Source organism: Pongo pygmaeus, chromosome 18 (assembly GCF_028885625.2).
Source record: "Pongo pygmaeus isolate AG05252 chromosome 18, NHGRI_mPonPyg2-v2.0_pri, whole genome shotgun sequence".
Classification (NCBI taxonomy): Eukaryota; Metazoa; Chordata; class Mammalia; order Primates; family Hominidae; genus Pongo; species Pongo pygmaeus.
This window is the reverse complement of record NC_072391.2, coordinates 20,203,452-20,226,048: the sequence shown is the minus strand read 5'-3', so window position 1 is coordinate 20,226,048 and position 22,597 is coordinate 20,203,452. Positions and strand designations below refer to the sequence as shown.

The 22,597-nt window shown below is 40.3% G+C and overlaps 1 long non-coding RNA gene across 1 annotated transcript in view; it reads left to right on the top strand.

The window, feature by feature from the left end:
- Positions 1-21,935, top strand: part of LOC129015279 (uncharacterized) — a 45,000-nt gene extending 23,065 nt beyond the window's left edge. The window contains exon 3 of the long non-coding RNA XR_008494524.2: positions 21,724-21,935. This is a non-coding gene — a long non-coding RNA (uncharacterized LOC129015279). The remainder of the gene's footprint in view (positions 1-21,723) is intronic.
- The last annotated feature ends 662 nt before the right edge of the window (positions 21,936-22,597 follow it).

Here is a 22,597-nt window from a genome sequence, read left to right as displayed (position 1 = left end):
AGGTCTTGCCTTGCCTTACTTGAATTAGGTAATGACCTTATTTGTGGGGGAAGAGATGATGTGGACAGGGATATATGGTCTAACATTCACAGTGCTCCTACTGCTTATCAGATACTGTGCTTGGTTCATTTGTGTCATATCATCTTGTGTTTTCCATAACATGTAAGGCATTCCATGTGCAAGACACTATGTTAAGTGCCTTATCAAGCAACATCTAATTTAATCTTTATAAAAACAATAGAAAGACATTATTATCTCCATATAGTAGCTGAGACTCTAGGTTATTTTCTCTGTATCATACAATGAGGAAATGGCAAAAGCAAGATTTCAACTCGGGTCTCAATGACTCTGAACCCAGTTTTCTTACCTCCGACTTTAGCACTTACTGTATTTTTTTTTCCAACTTTTATTTTACATTCAAAGGGTACATGCGCAGGTTTGTTACATGGGTAAATTGCATGTTGCAGAGGTTTGGTGCACAGATAATTGTGCCATACAGATAATTGGCATAATACCCAATAGGTAGTTTTTCAAGCTTCACCCTCTTCCCACCCTCCTCCCTCAAGCAGGCCCCAGTGTCTATTGTTCCTTTCTTTATGTTCATATGTACTCAATGTCTGACTCTCACTTATTAGTTAGAACATGCGGTATTAAGGCCAGGTGCGGTGGCTCATGCCTGTAATCCCAGCACTTTGGGAGGCCGAGGCAGGCAGATAACCTGAGGTCAGGAGTTCGAGACCAGCCTGGCCAACATGACAAAACCCTGTCTCTACAAAATATAAAAATTAGCTGGGCGTGGTGGCAGGTGCCTGTAATCCCAGCTACTCCAGAGGCTGAGGCAGGAGAATTGCTTAAACCCAGGAGGTGGAGGTTGCAGTGAGCCGAGATTGCACCACGGCACTCCAGCCTGGGCATCAGAGCAAGACTCCATCTCAAAAAAAAAAAAAAAGAAAAAGTAGTATTTCATTTTTTGTTCCTGTGTTAATTGGCTTAGGAGAATGGCCTCCAGCTCCATCTATGTTGCTGCAAAGGATACGATTTTATTCTTTTTTATTGCTGTGTAGTATTCCATGGTATATATGTGCCACATTTTCTTTATCCAGTCCACTGTTGATGGGCATCTAGGTTGATTCTATGTCTCAGATATTGTGACTAGTGCACTTACTGTATTGTCTCATTGATGAGCATCTACATGTGTCTGCTATTGAGAGCAGTGCACTTGCTGGATTGTCCTGTTGCTAGGCATCTAGGCTGAGTCTGTGTCTCTGCTATGGTGAGTAGTGTACTTACAGTATTGTCTTGTTGGTCTGTGCATCCCTCTCACCTGTAAGCTTCCTGATCTCATGCACTCTGTGTTATGTCTGGATCCCCGATCTTCACTTTAGAACCCTGCATAGAGCAGGTTCTCAAAAACGTTTACAGAATTAAATAATCTTTATAACAATGTCAGAAGGTGAGCATTTTCTTTCCATTTTACACATGAGCAAATTTAGGCTTAAGAAAGTTAAGCAAATTACCCAAGGCTAGGAAGGTAGAATTCATGAAATATAATCCTGAAATTTCCAAGAGAATTGAGAAAGATATTCTCTGAGCTAAAGAGGAGGGTTTTTGTTATTTTTCTGCATTCTAATATAGGTAGTTTATGTGGAAACATGGAAGTAATTTACCACCTTTCTTAATGAAGGCCCTACTAGGCTGGGCTATCATGAAGAAAATAGCACAGACATTTTTATGAAAGAAAACTACATCTATGTTACTGCATCTGTATTTGAGCTCCTTATAACTTGTAAGCAGGCAGAACATTGTTTAATGTCACTAGACAAAGCTCAAGTGAAAATGATCCAGTGGGGAAATCTTTTATGGAAATTAAACTGATTGTTTTGGAATCTAAGTTGCAGTTTTTCACTTCTTAGTTTCTGCTCTCTTGAGTCCTTGTCTATGTCATGAACACATTTGATACAGAATCCTGGAGACTTTGCCCATTGTAAGGAGCACTGTAGTGGAAGGCAGTCAAGCTCAATGTATAGAGAGAGGCAGCAAGGTGGGTAAGTAGAAGCAGCACCTGGGACCCAGCTAGATGGACTAGTATCTCTAAAGAGTGCCTCAAGGAAACACATTTCCTGGAGCACTTTAGAACATGAGAGCTGAGACCAGGATCTGGTGCAGCTCACTCTATCTGAAAGCACTGAGATTGTTAAGCTAATGATGAATTTTCTCTTCATCTTTCCTCCCAACACCAAGACCAAGCAAAAATGCAAGGGAACAAAGAACAAGAAGCAGTGTCCAAAGTCTTCAGAGTCTCTAGGATAGTTGTTGACCTAAGTCACACTGCTGTCATCCTCCTGGCTGCTTGTACTTTTGGAGTAGTCATTGGCGGATTAATAAGTTTCTTGGAAGTTAAGAGAAAATACCGGCTTAAAGTAGTACTAAATTTTTCAAAAATTTTTTTTATGGGGAGAGTGAGGGGGTGAAATATGATGGTCACCCTGATGTACTCATGGAAGCATCTAGGTTGTGTTATTAGTTAAAATTCCCAGCCATGAAGACAAGAATACATGGAATTCACCCATGTGTTCACCCAACCTCCCATCCATCCACCTATCCATCCACTTGTCATCCATCCATTCATCCACTCTTCCATACATCTATCCATTAATACATCTGTCCATCTACCTACTCATCTGTCCATCCATCCATCCATCCACCTACTCATCTATCTATTGTCCATCCATTCATCCATCCACTTACCCATCTATCCACCATCCATCCACCCACCTATCCATCCACCCATCCATCTACTTACCAATCTATCCACCATCCATCTATCCATCTATCAATTATCCATCCATCCACCCATCCATCTACTTAGCAATCTATCCACCATCCATACACTTCACCCATCCATCCATTCACCTATCAGTCCATTTACCCATTCACCCACCCACCATCCATCCATCTATCCACCATCCATTCATCAATTTACCCATATATCCACCATTCATATACCCATTCTTTCATCCATCCACCTACCAATCTATCCATTCATCCATCCACACACCCACCTATTCATCTATCCATCCATCTACCCATCTGCTTAACATTTACCAAGCATACATAATGTGCCAGGCATTGTTTAGGGCTACCAACACTTGGTTCTTAGGAAATTCCAAGACTGCATTTTTTTGCTATAAAATAATTTTGGAAGTCAAATTTGCCTGAGGAGTTTTGTTAAAGTGAAGCAAAATGTAATATGAGTTTATATAGATTTTGGCTCTTATATAACTGTATACTTGGCATTGAAAACCTATGCAACTTATTCAGGAATAGATGGTGTATGGTACAAGTTGCTGTATCATGCAAAAAGATGGGCTGCAAGAAACAGTTTTTGTTTAGGCTTTGCTTTTCATTAAAAGCTGTGAAATTGTTGAGCTCAAGTTGTTGTTTTGCTTGGTCAGGTGTTGCTAGTCAGCTAAAAATAAGTCTGTATCAGTGATTGTCTTAGATTCTAAGAAAACTCAGATGTGAGGGAAATTAATGTGCTTGCACTTTTTGTTATATGACATCATGTTGAACATGCGTAGAATTTTGTGAACAGAGGTGGTAGAGCGTGTTGGTAAGAGTTGCATAGTTGGTAAAATAGTTTTAAAATGTGTTTCTGATTAATCTACATAAATAATTTGGGGCCAAAAACTTTCTTTCCCCCCGCTCAACACCATATTTTTGAAATCCCTTCATGTTGCTCTATATAAATCTAATTAATTTCCGACTGTGTCCTAAAGTCAATGTATGCATAAAACACAATTTGCTTATCCATTCCTTGAGTGGTTATTGTATAGGAACATCAAAGTCTGTGTTGTCACAAGCAAAACTATGGTGGACATCGTAATGCATGTGTTGTTATGGCCTTGTGCAAATTTCTCTAGTGCACGTATATGTCCAGATATGGGATTGTTGGGTAGATGAATAGTTAATTGCACTGAGTACTGAGAAATTGTTACTTAGAATGGCTGCTTAGTTTACACTTTTTACTAGCACTTGATGTTCTCTGGCGTTGTAATTTTTACCAATCTGATGGCTGTAAAGTGGCATATCATTGTTGTTTTAATTTGCTTTTCTCTGATTATTACTGATGTTGAGTATCTCTTCATATACTTATTAGCCATTAGTGTTTCCTCTTCTATTAATTTTATTTTCATAGGCTTTGCCCATTTTTTTCTATTGGGTTTCCTGAAATTTTCTTGCTATTTTCAGGAGTTTCTCTCAATATTAATGCCAGTTTCATTTCACACACTGAAAATATCTTCTCACAGTCTACCAACATGTTAAACGTGTAGATGATGTCCTTTTCTGAGTAGAAACCTCAATTGTTATGTAGTCAAACACTTCATCTTTTCCCATTATGGCTTGTTCTTTTAAGTCTTGCTCAAGAACCTGCTCAATTCTAAAGTCACAAAGATATTTCCTACATTTTGTTTCATTACTTTTATGATTTACCTTTCACATTCAGATATAAAGGAAAAAATCCAATTTAATCCTTGTTATACAGTAAACCACCCTCCCCCAAACCTACCAAGTTATTTATTGTTTCCCAACTGGGTTAAGACACCATGTCTCCTATGTATGTGGGGATGTTTCTGGAATCTCTATACTGCTTCAATGATCTATTTAGCTGTTCCTAAGACTGTAGCACAGTTTTTTATTATTATACTTTAAGTTCTGGGGTATATGTGCAGAATGTGCAGGTTTGTTACATAGGTATACACGTGTCATGGTGGTTTGCTGCACCCATCAACCTGTCATCTAAATTAGGTATTTCTCCTAATGCTATCCTTCCCCTAGCCCCACTGACAGGCCCTGGTGTGTGTTGTTCCCCTCCCTGTGTCCATGTGTTCTCATTGTTCAACTCCCACTTATGAGCGAGAACATGCGGTGTTTGGCTTTCTGTCCTTGTGTTAGTTTGCAGAGAATGATGGTTTCCAGCTTCATCCATGTCCCTGCAAAGGACATGAACTCAGCCTTTTTTATGGCCACATAGTATTCCATGGTGTACATGTGCCAAATTTTCTTTATCTAGTTTATCATTGATGGGCATTTGGGTTGGTTCCAAGTCTTTGCTATTGTGAACAGTGCTGCAATAAACGTGTGTGTGTGTCTTTATAGTAGGATGATTTATAATTCTTTGGGTATATACCCAGTAATAGGATTGCTGGGTCAAATGGTATTTCTAGTTCTAGATCCTTGAGGAGTTGCCACACTGTCTTCCACAATGGTTGAACTAATTTACACTCCCACCAACAGTATAAAAGTGTTGCTATTTCTCCACATCCTCTCCAGCATCTGTTGTTTCCTGACCTTTTTAATCGCCATTCTAATTGGCATGAGATGGTATCTCATTGTGGTTTTGATTTGCATTTCTCTGATGGCCAGTGATGATGAGCATTTTTTCATATGTTTGTTGGCCACATACATGCCTTCTTTTGAGAAGTGTCTGTTCATATCCTTTGCCCACTTTTTGATGGGGTTGTTTGTGTTTTTCTTGTAAATTTGTTTAAGTTCTTCCTAGATTCTGGATATTAGCCCTTCATCAGATGGATAGATAGCAAAATTGTCTCCCATTCTGTAGGTTGCCTGTTCACTCTGATGATAGTTTCTTTTGCTGTGCAGAAGCTCTTTAGTTTAATTAGATCCCGTTTGTCAATTTTGGCTTTTTTTGCCATTGCTTTTGGTGTTTTAGTCATGAAGTCTTTGCCCATGCCTATGCCTGAATGGTATTGCTTAGGTTTTCTTCTAGGGTTTTTATGGTTTTAGGTCTTATGTTAAAGTCTCTAATCCATCTTGAGTTAATTTTTGTATAAGGTGTAAGGAAGGGATCCAGTTTCAGCTTTCTGCATACAGTAGCCAGTTATCCCAACACCATTTATAAAATAGGGAATCCTTTCCCCATTGCTTTTGTCAGATTTGTCAAAGATCAGATGGTTGTAGATGTGTGGTGTTACTTCTGAGGCCTCTGTTCTGTTCCATTGGTGTATATATCTGTTTTGGTACCAGTACCATGCTGTTTTGGTTACTGTAGCCTTGTAGTATAATTTGAAGTCAGGTAGCATGATGCCTCCAGCTTTGTACTTTTGCTTAGGATTGTCTTGGCTCTGCAGGCTCTTTTTTGGCTCCATATGAAATTTAAAGTAGTTTTTTCCAATTCTGTGAAGAAAGTCAATGGTAGCTTGATGGAGATAGCACTGAATCTATCCATTACTTTGGGCAGTATGGCCATTTTCACGATATTGTTTCTTTCTATCCATGAGCATGGAATGTTTTCCCATTTGTTTGTGTCCTGTCTTATTTCGTTGAGCAGTGGTTTGTAGTTCTCCTTGAAGAGGTCCTTTACATCCCTGGTAAGTTGGATTCCTAGGTATTTTATTCTCTTTGTAGCAATTGTGAATGGGAGTTCACTCATGATTTGGCTCTCTGTCTGTTCTTGGTGTATAGGAATGCTTGTGATTTTTGCACATTAGTTTTGTATCCTAAGACTTTGTTGAAGTTGCTTATCAGCTTAAGGAGATTTTGGGGTGAGATGATGGGGTTTTCTAAATATACAATCATGTCATTTGCAAACAGACAATTTGACTTCCTCTTTTCCTAATTGAATACCCTTTATTTCTTTCTCTTGCCTGATTGCCTTGGCCAGAACTTTCAACACTATGTTGAATAGGAGTGGTGAGAGAGGACATCCTTGTCTTGTGCTGGTTTTCAAAGGGAATGCTTCCAGTTTTTGCCCATTCAGTATGATACTGGCTGTGGGTTTTTCACAAATAGCTCTTATTATTTTGAGATACGTTCCATCAGTACCTAGTTTATTGAGAGTTTTTAGCGTGAAGGGCTGTTGAATTTTGTCAAAGGCCTTTTCTGCATCTATTGAGATAATCATGTCATTTTTGTCACTGGTTCTGCTTATGTGATGGATTATGTTTATCGATTTGCCTGTGTTGAACCAGCCTTTCATCCCAGGGATGGGGCCAACTTGATCATGGTGGATAAGCTTTTTGATGTGCTGCTGGATTTGGTTTGCCAGTATTTTATTGAGGTTCTTTGCATCGATGTTCATCAGGGATATTGACTGGAAATTTTCTTTCCTTGTTGTCTCTGTCAGGTTTTTGTATCAGGATGATGCTGGCCTCATAAATGAGATGGGAGGATTCCCTCTTTTTCTATTGTTTGCAATAGTTTCAGAAGGAATGGTACCAGCTCCTCTTTGTACCTCTGGTAGAATTCGGCTGTGAATCCATCTGGTCCTGGACTTTTTTTTGGTTGGTAGGCTAGTAATTACTGTCTCGATTTTGGAACCTGTGATTGGTCTATTCAGAGATTCAACTTCTTCCTGGGTTAGTCTTTGGAGGGTATATGTGTCCAGGAATTTATCCATTTTGTTCTAGATTTTTTAGTTTATTTGCGTAGAGGTGTTTATAGTATTATCTGATGGTAGTTTTTATTTCTGTTGGAGCGGTGGTGCTATCCCCTTTATCATTTTTTATTGTGTCTATTTGATTTTTCTCTCTTTTCTGTATTAGTCTGGCTAGTGGTCTATTTTGTTGATCTTTTAAAAAATCCTGCTCCTGGATTCACTGATTTTTTTTTTGAAGGGTTTTTGTGTCTCTCTCTCCTTCAGTTCTGCTCTGATCTTAGTTATTTATTATCTTCTGCTAGCCTTCGAATGTGTTTGCCCTTGCTTCTCTAGTTCTTTTAATTGTGACATTAGGGTGTCAATTTTAGATCTTTCCTGCTTTTCTCTTGTGGGCATTTAGTGCTATAAATTTTGCTTTAAACACTGCTTTAAATGTGTCCCAGAGATTCTGGTACATTGTGTGTTTGTTCTCATTGGTTTCAAAGAACATCTTTATTTCTGCCTTAATTTCGTTATTTACCCAGTAGTCATTCAGGAGCAGGTTTCATGTTGTTCAGTTTCCATGTAGTTGTGTGGTTTTGAGTGAGTTTCTTAATCCTGAGATCTAATTTGATTACACTGTGATCTGAGAGACTGTTTGTTTTCTGTTCTTTTGCATTTGCTGAGGAATGTTTTACTTCCAATTTTGTGGTCAATTTGAGAATAAGTGTGATGTGGTGCTGAGAAGAATTTATACTCTGTTGATTTGTGGTGGAGAGTTCTCTAGATGTCTATTAGGTCTGCTTGGTCCAGAGCTGAGCTCAAGTCCTGGATATCCTTGTTAATTTTCTGTCTCATTGATCTGTCTAATATTGACAGTGGGGTGATAAATTCTCCTACTACTATTTTGTGGAAGTCTAAGTCTCTTTGTAGGTCTGTAAGAACTTGCTTTATGAATCTGGGTGCTCCTGTATTGGATGCATATATATTTAGGATAGTTAGCTTTTCTTGTTGCATTGATCCCTTTACCATTATGTAATGGCCTTCTTTGTCTCTTTTGATCTCTGTTGGTTTAAAGTCTTTTTTCATCAGAGACTAGGATTGTAACCCCTGCTTTTTATTTTTGCTTTCCATTTGATTGGTAAATATTCCTCCATCCCTTTATTTTGAGCCTATGTGTGTCTTTGCATGTGAGATGGGTCTCCTGAATACAGCACACCAATGGGTTTTGACTGTTTATCCAATTTGCCAGTCTGTGTCTTTTAATTGGGGTATTTTGCCCATTTACATTTAAGGTTAATATTGTTATATGTGAATTTGATTCCGTCTTTATGAAGCTAGCTGGTTATTTTGCCCATCAGGTGATGGAGTTTCTTCATAGAGGCAGTGGTCTTTACAATTTGGTATGTTTTTGCAGTGGCTGGTACCGGTTGTTCCTTTCCATGTTTAGTGCTTCTTTCAGGAGCTGTTGTAATGCAGGCCTGGTGGTGACAAAATCTCTCAGCATTTGCTAGTCTATAAAGGATTTTATTTCTCCTTTGCTTATGAAACTTAGTTTAACTGGATATGAAATTCTGGGTTGAAAATTCTTTTCTTTAAGAACATTGAATATTGGCCCCCACTCTCTTCTGGCTTGTAGGGTTTCTGCCAAGAGATCTGCTGTTTGTCTGATGGGCTTCCCTTTGTGGGTAACTCGACCTTTCTCTCTGGCTGCCCTTAACATTTTTTCCTTCTTTTCAACCTTTGAGAATCTGACAATTATGTGTCTTGGAGTTGCTCTTCTCGAGGAGTATCTTTGTGGTGTTCTCTGTATTTCCTGAATTGAATGTTGGCCTGTCCTGCTGGGTTGGGGAAGTTCTCCTGGATAATATCCTGAAGAATGTTTTCCAACTTGGTTCCATTCTCCCCATCACTTTCAGGTACACCAATCAAACGTAGATTTGGTCTTTTCACATAGTCTCATATTTCTTGGAAGCTTTCTTCGTTTCTTTTCATTCTTTTTTCTCTAATCTTGTCTTCTCGCTTTATTTCATTAAGTTGATCTTCAGTCTCTGTTATCCTTTCTTCCACTTGATCAACTCAGCTATTGATCCTTTGAAGAGAAGAGATGTTCTGGTTTTTGGAATTTTCAGTCTTTTTGTGCTGGTTTCTCCCCATCTTTGTGGATTTATTTACCTTTGGTCTTTGATGTTGGTGACTTTCGGATGGGGTCTCTGAGTAGACATCCTTTTTGTTGATGTTGATACTATTCCTTTCTGTTTGTTAGTTTTCCTTCTAACAGTCAGGACCCTCTGCTGCAGGTATACTGGAGTTTGCTGGAGGTCCACTCCAAACCCTGTTTGCCTGGGTATCAGCAGCAGAGGCTGCAGAACAGCAAAGATTGTTGCCTATTCCTTCCTCTGGAAGCTTCCTCCCAGAGGGGCCCCTACCAGGTGGCAGCCAGAGCTCTCCCGCATGAGGTGTTGTTGGCTCCTACTGGGAGGTGTCTCCCAGTCAGGATATGCGGGGGTCAGGGAACCACTTGAGGGGGCACTCTGACCCTTATCAGAGCCCAAATGCTGTGCTGGGAGATCCGCTGCTCTCTTCAGAGCCGTCAGGCCAGGATGTTTAAGTCTGCTGAAGCTGTGCCCATAGCTGCCCCTTCTCCCAGGTGCTCTGTCCCAGGGAGATGGGGGTTTTATCTATAAGTCCTTGACTGGGGCTGCTGCCTTTTTTTTCAGAGATGCCCTTCCCAGAGAGGCGGAATCTAGAGAGACAGTCTGGCCACAGTGGCCTTGCTTAGCTGCGGTGGGCTCTGCCCAGTTCATATTTCCCAGCAGCTTTGTTTACACTGTGAGGGTAAAACTGCCTACTCAATCCTCAGCAATGGTGGACGCCCCTTTCCCCACCAACCTCGAGCATTGCAGGTTGACCTCAGACTGCTGTGCTGGCAGGGAGAATTTCAAGCCAGTGGACCTTAGCTTGCTGGGCTCCATGTACCAATTTTTGAAATTATTATGGCTTAGTAATAGGTCATGGTATTTAGTATAATGAATCCTTCTCCAATTTTTCAAAATTACCTTAGATATTCATGCTTTTTATATTTTTACATACATTTTAATATTTGTCAAAGTCCTCAAATTGTGCTGGAACCTTTATTTTTTATTTTTTATTATACTTTAAGTTCTAGGGTACATGTGCACAACCTCCTGGTGTGCCATTTGCTAAGGCCGTTGGAAAAGCACAGTATTAGGGTGGGAGTGTCCCAAATTTCCAGGTACCATCTGTCACGGCTTCCCTTTGCTAGGAAAGGGAGTTCCCTGACCCCTTGCACTTCCTGGGTGAGGCAATGCCCCGCCCTGCTCCATGGGCTGCACCCACTATCTGACAAGCCCCAGTGAGATGAACCCGGTACCCCAGTTGGAAATGCAGAAATCACCTGTCTTCTGCATCACTCACGCTGGGAGCTGCAGACTGGAGCTCTTCCTATTCGGCCATCTTGGAACCTCCCCCACTAGAATCTTGATCGGAACTGCATTAAATTCATGGATTAATGTTGGGAGAAATTAATATTCTTACAATGTTAAGTTATCCTATTCATGAGTACGGTGTTTGTCTTAACTTATTGAGGTTTTTAAAAATGGTCTTTATAAGAGCTTTACTTTTCTCCATGAAGTTCTAGTGCATTCATTTTTAGGTTAATTCCTGGATATGTTATATATATAACAGAGTGTTTAAAAAATGATCTAACTATATATATGTAAACATGATAGCAACTACATATAGTTACACGACTATAACTATATATAGTTACACGACTATAACTATATATAGTTACACGACTATAACTATAGTTACACGACTATAACTATAGTTACACGACTATAACTATAGTTACATGACTATAACTATATATAGTTACACGACTATAACTATATATAGTTATATGACTATAACTAGTTACATAACTATAACTATATAACTATAGTTATATGACTATAACTATATAACTATAGTTATATGACTATAACTATATAACTATAGTTATATGACTATAACTATATATAGTTATATGACTATAACTAGTTACATAACTATAACTATATAACTATATATAATTATACGACCATAACTATATATAGTTATATGACTATAACTATATATAGTTATATGACTATAACTATATATAGTTATACGACTAGCTACATAACTATAACTATATAACTATATATAGTTATATAACTAACTATATGTCTGACTATATGTATATATAAAAATAGGTGTATATATATATAAACCTAACTATACAGTTGTATCTATATAACTACATATCTATATATCTGTAACTACATATCTACATATAGATATATAACTATATCTAACTATAGTTACATAATTATATATCTAAGTATAAAATCATATATAGTTATATAACTACATATAACTATATAGTTTTATATACATATAGATATAGCAACTATATCTATGTATAACTACATATATAGATATAGTTGTTATCATGTTTTAAGCACTCTGTTCCATGCCTGGCACATAGTGAGCACTCAATAAATGGTACTTACTGTCATTTTTGTAGCTATTATAAGTGGGAGAAAAGCAAAGAGGGACACTCTCCAAATGTCTTTAGGAGTCGTCATGATATGCTGGAAATAACATGGTTGTGGAATCATTCTCATGTGGGTTCTGGTCTAATTCCCCCATTAACTGTGTCACCTTGAACACATTTCTCAAACTCATACAGTGGGAATGATGTTTATCCTACTGGTATTCTAGGTATGGTGAGAAGATAAAATGAGATCACAAACTAGTAATGAATAGTGTGATTGGCACACAAAAGCACTCAGAATGCAGGTCCTTTTCTTCTCTAGTGAAGATCTGATAAGTTTGTCAAACAGCCACACCATTCCCCCACAAAATACTCTCTTTTTCATTTGAAGTCCGTTTCCAAAGTTTGTCCTTTCTGATGGATACAGAGAGCAGGTACACAGATTAAGAAAAATTTAAAAAGAAAAATTTATCCTTCCAAGCATCCCCTTTTCAAAGACACCTTTGGTTTTTCATCTTTAGAATGTAAACTCCTTGAGGACAGGAAGTGCCAGGAACTCTACACATCCATTCCTGTCCTGTGGTTTACCCGGGCTAGTCATGGTAAGCCCATCACCCTTGTCAGTGATTGGCTCACGGATGGGTTAAGCCCATGCCAATGTGGACCAGTGAGATTCTAGGAGGAACTTGATGACCGCTTCTGGAGAAGGACATCTAGTTTTCCTCTTTCACTGTATGTGAGTTAAAGAGGCCCATGCCCTAGTTTCTGCTGGCAGTCACCTTATATCAGTGAGAGAAGCCAGCCTTAAGATGAAGCCCACATTGTGGAAATAGAGACAGGGTGCCATGAGCAGAGAAATTCTGGGTTTCTGATGTCAGCACTGAGCTGCTGCATCAACCAATGAAGACACCTTCACCTTTCAATGTTCTATTATCATAAATAATGCTCTTTTTGATTTAGTCAGTTGTTTTGTTTTGTTTTGTTTTTTGAGACAGAGTCTTGCTCTGTCACCCAGGCTTGAGTGCAGTGGTGTCACCATAGCTGACTTCAACTTTCAACTCTTGGGCTCAAGCAATCCTCCTGCCTCAGCCTCCTGAGTGACTGGGACTACAGGCATGAGTCACCATGCCTGGGCAATTTTTAATTTTTATTTTGTAGAGACAGGAGTCTCATTCTGTTGCCCAGGCTGGTCTGGAATTCCTGAGCTCAAGCAATCCTCCTGCTTCAGCCTCCTGAAGCATTGGGATTCCTAGCGTGAACCACTGTGCCCAGCCAGTTTAGTTAGTTTGAGTAAGAATGTCTTTTATTTACACTCTAAAGCATTGTAGTGGATTCATACCCAAAGTCTCTGTCCTGAGCCTGCAAATAATTGAGGCTTAAGAAATGTATGATAGTGAACACGAATGTGGGAATTATAAGGGCTTTGTGGAGTGTAGTGCATTGCATAATACTGTGTTCTATAGATTCTTTGAGCTTCCTAATGGCCTTTTAATACAGAATGCAATTCCTTTTCCTCTCTAGTGAAGATGCGGATTTACTCTCATCTGTATCTTTCAGGTGAGGTAACTGAGGATGAAAGAGGGTTTGTGATATGCTGAAATTTGAATAGATAGCTAAGCAGTCCAGTTGTGATAAGAACCTAAGTCTTTTCACTCCTTCTTTAGTACATTTTCTCATATGCTCAATCCCCACTAGGCTGTGAGAGCCTTAAGGGTAAAAGCTACAATCTTACATATTTTTGTCACCAGAATGCCTAACAGACAGTCTGTTTCTTCTGTGTCACCAGTAATAGTTAGAAGAATAAACACTTAATGACTTGTTACATCTTGAAAGCAGCTTTCACGTAAAGGCAGAGGAAATGATACCTCCTTCCAAACTGTTTTAACAATGTCCAGTGGTGACAATGTCCCATTTGAAAGGCAATAGTCCTGGGTGTGTTTTGTCCCTGGTATATCCATAGATCCAGCCTTTTAGCACAGGTATAACAGGCAATGATGCCATTGCAAAGGCTGTACTGACTAGTGAATTCTTTCAGACACAGAGGAGGAAGGAGTCAAACAGCAAAGTCAGAAGAGGTAGTTTAGAGCTGTCATCCCGGGTGCTCCTGGGAGCAATCTGCACTTAACACCTAAATCAGGTTCAGGGTCTGTCTGATTAATACAATGACTTTAGTGCCATTTGCTTCCCCATCAGAATTCATACTGAATTCTGACACATGGTCATTGGGTTTATCAATAATGTGCCCCATAAATCCAGTTAGCATTTTCTTCTGGGTGCCCCACCTTGGGAAGCTGCTTAAATACCTTAAAGGTCCTTATCCAGCTCTGGCCTTGAATCTCAAGAAGGGTCAGAGGCCCTTCAAGCTCTTGACTGAGTATAACATTACTGCTGTGATTTGAGTCCTTTGTGCCTGGCTGGAAGATCTTCTAGTGAAAGATCTTAAAGCTTAGATGAGGAGGTTCTCTCCCACCAGGCTTTGGCATTCTTAGGAGTCCTGGTGCTGGGGGGAGTGTCTAGATTTGTCACTGGTTGTTTCTGTTTGCTCAGTGTCACTTCCTTTGGTGAACTGCCCCTCACCTGTGCAGCATGACTCTATGGGGCTGCCATCTAGGAAACTCTACCCCAGGCTGCAGAGCTGGGTCTGTAACCCAATCTGGTCAATCCAAGTGCCCTCTCTCCTGGGAATCTGATTCTTGAGCTGAGACACACAACGGTGGAGGTGATTTATGCAAAGCCATTTACTTTTGAGGCCGTTCATGAGTCTCTACTTTCAAAGTCCCCTTAATTTCTATGACCTTCCAAACATCCCTTCAATAAATATTTAGTTCTTGTTTGCATGTGTTAGGGTAGGTTTCTGTTACTTGCTTTTAAATACCTCTAAGTTATACAGATGTAGATAGTACAGGATAGTTTATTATTTTTGTTTCCCAAAATGAAAATACCTTTGTTGAATGTTCCAGTGATGGTAGTGCTATTAATATCTTATTATTAACATCTTCTCATTATCACAGGGAAATAGCAGTATAGCTAATGTTATTGAGCACTTACTGTTTGCTAAGCTCAGTGTTAGGAGACAGTGCTGAGGCTAAGGGGTTGGGCTTTGTTTAGATTCAAATCTAGGCTCTGTGAGCTCCTGGCTGTGTGACCTTGGGCAAATTACTTATCCTCTCTGAATCTCAGTATTCTCATTTGTAAAGTAGACATAGTAATAGTATTTCATAAGGCTATTATGAAGCTTAAATGAGCTAATATATATATATATATATATCTCCACATTTGGCATATGGTAAATACTCAATACATGTCAGGCCCTGATTGTTACATGTTTTGGCTAAAAAAGAAATGGGGTTTCATTGAGCTGATATAACTTGCTTAAGAGAAAACAGCTGGCCAGGTGTGGTAGCTCACGCCTGTAATCCCAGCACTTTGGGAGGCCAAGGTGGGTGGATCACTTGAGGTGAGGATTTTGAGATCAGCCTGGCCAACATGGTGAAACCCCATCTCTACTAAAAATACAAAAATTAGCCAGGCATGGTGGTGTGCACCTATAATCCCAGCTACTCCTGTGGCTGAAGCAGGAGAATCACTTGAACCTGGGAAGCAGAGGTTGCAGAGAGCTGAGATCATATCACTGCACTCCAGTCTGGGCGACAGAGTGAGACTGTCTCACAAAAAGAAAAAAAAAAGCAAACAGCTATGATACAATGGGAGCTGGTATTAAATAAAATAATGCTTGTGAAGTGCCCAGCACTGAGCCTGGCACATATAGAATGATCTTTATTTATTTTATTTTATTTATTTATTTTTTTTGAGACCAAGTCTTGCTCTGTCACCCAGGCTGGAGAGCAATGGCGCAATCTCGGCTCACTGCAACCTCTGCCTCCCAGGTTCAAGCCATTCTCCTGCCTCAGCCTCCCGAGTAGCTGGGATTACAGGTGCCCACCACCATGACCGGCTAATTTTTTGTATTTTTAGTAGAGATGGGGTTTCACTACGTTGGCCAGGCTGGTCTTGAACTCCTGACCTCGTGATCTGCCCACCTCAGCTTCCCAAAGTGTTGGGATTACAGGAGTGAGTCACTGTGCCTGGTCTAGAATGTTCTTTAAATTGCAGCTGCTATTATTCTTTTAAGCAGCTCATTAGCCCACATTTGGGAGGGAGATGTGTGGAAACAGTGCCCCAGGAAAAACTCAGATTAGTTAGTCAGTCTCTCCTTCCTCTGCTATCACCTGATATGTCTTCCTTTTCCTCCCCCTTCCAGAGTCCCTATCAGGCCCCATTCCAGATAATCCCTGCTGCTGTGCTAAGTGATAACTGAGCTATTAGCTGGTGTTTAAGATAAAGCCTTTCCTAAGCCATTTGCATTTCAGTGGGGGAATTCCTGAGAACCTAGTGTCTCCCTCATTCAAAGCATTTAGGGGGCATTGCTTTCTCCTCAAGGGAGACCCTGAAGATGTCCCTTTGGAAGAGTTACTCATCCTTGCTGAGGTCTCACTAATTAACATCTTGCCTCAGGAGGGCCAGCGTGCCTGAACAATGCTTTCTACTGATCAGTTCTACAGTGGGTTACCACAGGCACTGTATGATTGCCACAGTAGGGGGAACCATCGTCAAGGACAGATCCTTATGGAATTGGAATATTGTAACATAGGGGTATTTGTGTATGTGCGTGTGTGTAATAAATAGTTTAGTCCCAGGTAGTGCCATTCAGTATATTAACACATATTATTTATTTCTGTTTTCACAGCAGTCTTAAAAGTTCAGTATTATTTCCCCATTTTGCAGATGAAGAAATTGAGGCCCTTTAGTGGGTATTGGGGCTCTGCTGTTTTCCCTTATCCAACATTCTCCCTCCCCCTTCTTTTGTTATTAGCATATAGCTCACAATATAGTTGGGATTTGTGTTCCTACCCAAATCTCATATTGAAACGTAATCCCCAATGTTGGAGGTGGGGCCTGGTGGGAGGTGATTGGAACATGGGGGCAGGTGTCTTATGATGGTGTAGCACCATCCCCTTGGTGCTGTCCTCACAATAGTGAATTCTTGTGAGATTTAGTTGTTTAAGTGTGTAGCACCTCCCCCTTCCTCTCTTGCTCCTCCTTTTGCCATGTGACCTTCAAGACCCCTTTCTGCCCTCTGCCATGATTGGAAGTTTCCTGAGGCCTCTCCAGAAGTCGATGCTGGTGTGTTATGCTTCCTGTACTACCTGCAGAACTGTGAGCCAATTAAACCTCTTTTCTTATAAATTACCCAGTCTCAGGTATTTTTTTTTTTTTAAATATAGCAATGTGAGGATGGACTAATACAGCTGATGTGGGACTGATCCTCCCTGGCTCTTGTGTCTGAGAACTGACTAATCTAAATAATCTACCCCACTGGCCACTGGGATTGGTTCAGGAGTAGACATATGAGGCCACTGAGAGCCAGACTTGGGACTTTTGTAGGAGATGTAGGAATGTGCCTTTTCTGACTTAGCGGGGCTAAGAAAGCAGAATGAGCCTAGAGGAGACAGGGGCTGTCTTTGCCTAGGTGAGAATAAAACCAACACCAAGGAAACAGAGGTGGAAAAAGAAAGGGTGGTTTCAGTTGTTACAACGTGAACATCTGAATCCAGACATGCCCAACACTAGAATATTCCTGGACTTTTCAGTTTGTTGATCCACACGTCCTGTTTCATGCTTAATCCAATCTTTGATCTGGGTATTCTGTCACTCGTAACTGAAAGAATCTTGATGAAGACAGACTCAGAGTGTTAAGGAATCAATGTTAGTGTCCCTGAAAAACTCATACGTTGAAGCCCTAGCCCCCCAGTGTCATGGTTTTTGGAGGTGGGGCTTTTCAGCAGTAATTAGGTTAAGATGATATCATGAGGGTAAGGCCCAAACAATGAGATTAGTGTCCTTATAGGAAGAGGAAGAGACCAGAGCTTTCTCTCTACACCATGTGAGGACACAGTGATAAGGTGGCTGTTTGTAAGACAGAGAGCCCTCACCAGGCTCACTTTGGCACCTTGATCTCAGATTTTCAGCCTCCATAACTGAGAAATCAGTGTCTAATGTTTAAGCCATACAGCTTATGGTATTTTGTTATGGCATCTTGAATTGACTAAGACAGGATAAGTGCCTCGTGTAATGTCACACAGCTAATAAGCAGCAGAGCTGGGATTTGAACTCAGGTGTTGCTGACTTCCAAGTCCATGAAGTCTCCATGGAAATATGAGCTCTGGTGGCAAAAGAACGGATGGAGTAGATGCCAACATTAGTTTCAGCCTGGAGAAGAAAACCTGGTGATATGGTTTGGCTGTGCCGCCACCCAAATCTCAACTTGAATTGTATCTCCCAGAATTCCTATGTGTTGTGGGAGGGGCCCAGGGAGAGGTAATTGAATCATGGGGACCCATCTTTCCCTTGCTAGTCTCATGATAGGGAATAAGCCTCACACGATCTGATGGTTTTATCAGGGGTTTCTGCTTTTGCATCTTCCCCATTTTCTCTTGCCACCACTATACAAGAAGTGCCTTTCCCCTCCTGCCATGATTCTGAGGCCTTCCCAGCCAGGTGCCACTGTAAGTCCAGTTAAACCTCTTTTTCTTACCAGTCTTGGGTATGTCTTTATCAGCCGCATGAAAATGGACTAATACACCTGGGCTTGCAAGTGGTTTGGTAGTGGGATTGGGACAGCTAGGTTACCTGGAGAGGAAACAAACAGCCTTTGAAATACAACCTAATTCACTTCACCACTTTACTGAGTTGAGTGTTGCTTGAACTTCTGTTTCTAAACTAACTAAAAATTGCTGTTTTTTAGTGCTTACCAGATGGGAAGCACTGTACTAATATCTTTGCAAGCATCATCTCATTCAGTCATCTAAATCACCCTAGGAAAGAGATACTATTAACTCTTTTTGAATGACTTTGCCAGAGTTACACAGTCAGTCAGTGGTGGAGCTGGGATGAAACCTGTTTTGGACTGAATCATGTTCCCCCAAAATTCATATGTTAAAACCCTAACCCCCAATGTAACTGTATTTGAAGAGATTACCTTCATAGACTTAATCAAGGTTAAATGAGGCCATTATGGTTGGGTACTAATCCAGTAGGACTGGTGACCTTACAAGAAGAGGAAGACACACCTGAGTTCTCTCTCTTTCCTCGCACACACAAAGAAAAGGTCATACACTTAGCAAGAAGGCAGACATCTGCAAGACCGGAAGGGAGATCACATTACAAACTTAATTTTCTAGCACCTTGATCTTGCACTTCTTGCCTCTAGAACTGTGAAAAAATTAATTTCTGTTGTTTAAGCCACTCAAGTTGTGGAATTTTATTATGGCATTCCAAGCAGACTAACACAGAACCCAAGCCTACCTGGGCTCAAATCTCATCTTCTTAACCACCACGTGGGATTGCTAACATCCATCTACCCATGCACAAAAATTTAACATATGAAAAGATCTTTACAGAGCATGGCCTGGGGGTGGGGCTGCTTCTTCAAAAGGGCTAGAATTGGTCCTGGAGTCCTAAAGCTAGAAGGATAAGTACAAAGTCATATCTACTTGGTGGAATGAATCCAAACCTTTCAGCAGGTGCAAACTAATGTTTTCAGCTCTGCCATCCTTTCTGTCATATGGGCTAGAATACAAAACAGCTCAGCCTCATCAAGAGAATACAATAAAACTCTTTGCTGGGAAAAGGATAGCTTTATTTCGTTAAAGGGCCACATTGAGAGCCTCAGAAGCAACTCTCTTTGCGGGACAAAGGAACAATATTAGAGTGATGAATTAGTTCCTTACAACCCAATGACAGACTGATGGATAAACGCAGTGACAGACCCCAAATTTTATCTTTCTGCAAGTCTGCCCCAAATAAAAACCCTTTATCCTTATAGACACTCTCCGAAAATGGGATTAAAACATAGCAGAATGCCCCACTGTCTGGGTGACATTTGTTATTATTATTGCTGTTAAGTAAGAGCCAGGGTTTAGGTGTTAAAACCCAAGTGTGCGGTAATTACGGTACCACTGAGGCTCAGCATAATATGCTTCCTGTGTCTCTCTTGTTTTGATAGCTGGCTATATTGGCAAGAGGCATATACCACTGGGGCTTAATAAGGTTTAGGGCTGTCCTGTTCTGACTAACTCCCTTTGTGGCCCAAATAAACAACACTATAAAAATCAACATGGGAAACCTTCCTTTTTTTTTCTCCTAAGAAACGCCTGCACAAAAGCCTTATTTTTCTGCCTTGAAAGTGTTTTTAACTTAAACACCAATTTAATTCTGGAAATTGTCTGTGGAGGGCCAAGTGCATTATTATACTCTCTGTTATGATGAGGATAGGAGGATGCAGGAGGTGACATCAGTGGTTATGACATCTACATCTTTGAATCAGGCGTTGTCAACACTGATCATACATGGGAATCAACTTGGGAGCGTTAGAAAAGTACTGACGCTTGGGTCCTAACCCAGATATTTTGATTTTCTTGGTCCTGGGTGCAGGCTGACCAATGGGATTTTATTTAAAGTGTCCTGGGTTATTCTGATGTGCAGCCATAGTTGAGATTCACTTCTTTAAACCAATTTTAGAGTTCAGCATTTTCCCCATAAACAGCTTAAAGTATAGGAAATAAATGGTGTATGCTATGGTTTGGATGTGTTTGTTGTCGTTGTTTGTTTGTTTTTTGAGACAGGGTCTCCATTTGTCACCTAGGCTGGAGTGCAATGGCGCGATCTTGGCTCACTGCAACCTCCGCCTGCCGGGTTCAAGTGATTCTCCAGCCTCAGCCTCCTGAGTAGCTGGGATTACAGGCATGCAACACCACACCTGGACAATTTTTGTAATTTTAGTAGAGACAGAGTTTCACCATGTTGGCCAGGCTGGTCTCGAACTCCTGACCTCATGTGATCCACCTTCCTCGGCCTCCTAAAGTGCTGGGATTACAGCGGTAAACCACCGCACCCAGCCTGGGTGTATTTTTTTTCCCCCTGAAACTCATGTTGAAATTTGATTCCCAGTGTAGAGGTATTGGGAGGTGGGGCCTAGTGGAACGTGTTTGGGTCATGGGGTGGATCCTTCATGCATGGCTTGGTGCTGGTACTGCAATAGTGAGTGGGGGCTGGCTTTGGTGAGACTGGATTAGTTCCCTTGAGTGTGGATTGTTATAAAGCAAGGACACCCCTCGTGTTTTCCCTCTTCGCACGTGTCTGTTTCCTTTTTCACCTTCTGCCATACTGTGTTGTGGTGCAAAAGCCCTCACCAGAAGCAGATGCCGGCACCATGATGCTTTAACTTCCCAGCCTGCAGAGCTGTGAGCCAAAACAACCTTTTTACTTTATAAATTCCCCAGCCTCAGGTATTCTGTTACAGCAACAAAACATGAATTGAGACTGTATCTGTGCTGTGTAGATAAACGTACTGTGTGACCTTGGACAAATTACTTGACCTCTTTATGTTTCCTCAATTTTCTCACCTATACAATTTTGGTAAAAGAAATGCCTAATTCACAGGATTGTGGTGAGGATTATTAAATGAAGTAATTAATGTGCCTGGCAGAGAATACACGTTTGATAAATGTTGGCTATTATTATTACTGCTATTGTTACTATCACCTGTTAGATGATAAACCAGAAACTAGTAAACTAGAAACTAGTTTTATTTAAAAAAGCAGGGGGTGGTATTTACTGATTCATGTAAACAAATCTATGAAGGGGTAAGGGTAGATCTGGTCTCAGGACAACTGCGTCCATGGACTCAAAACCATCCATTGTTTCTTGCTGTTTCTCATTTTGCTTCCTTCTCTCATGTTAGCTTCAGGCTTGGGGACCAGCTTTTCTGCATAGAAAGAAGAGGCATTATATCAGACTGACCTGGCACACATTTTATGTCCGGAAAGGAAAAAGGGACTTTTCTCACCAGGTTCTGTTGGAGAAAAAGACCTGAGGAAAGATTGTCCAGAATTGAGTCATGTGCTCATTAGTGATCTGTCCACTGTGGCTATGGAGGTGGGATCTGCTCCCAGAGGAAGGAAAAGTGAGGTGCCTAGAAGACAAAAATAACAACCGCTACAATGATGAAAAACCAGTTCTAATAAGAATGACTATCCCTTCCACAAATATTTATTAAGCATCTAACAGGAGCCAGACATGGTTCTATATACTACTTTATAAGATGAGAAATGGACATTCCATTAAAAAAAACCAAAGTATAGTTTCGTACAGTAAACTTCACCCATTTTTTGAGATATAATTCACATACAGTAAAATGAGACCTTTTAAAGACATGTAATATTTTATACTTTTTAGTGCTATAGTAGAGGTAGTAAATTTTGGAATTGGGAAGTGTTGGGCCTTCAACTTTTTTTTTTTTTTGTAAAATTTGACAAATAATCGTGTCTCACTACCACAATTAAGATAGAGAATATTTCAATTATCCCTTAAATTGTCTTGTGTGTCTTTGAAGTCCACTCCTTTCTCTTCTCCCTTCCTATGGCAACCATTGATCTGTTTTTTTTTTGGCCTCTATAGTTTGCCTTTTGCAGAATGTCATTTAAAAGGAATCATACAGCATGTGGCCTCCTTTCACTTAGCATTTGAGAGTCATACAAATCGTTGTGTATATGGATAGCTTCTTCCTTTTTATTACTGAGTAGTAGTCTGTGGTATTAGGTATGCTGCTGTTTGTT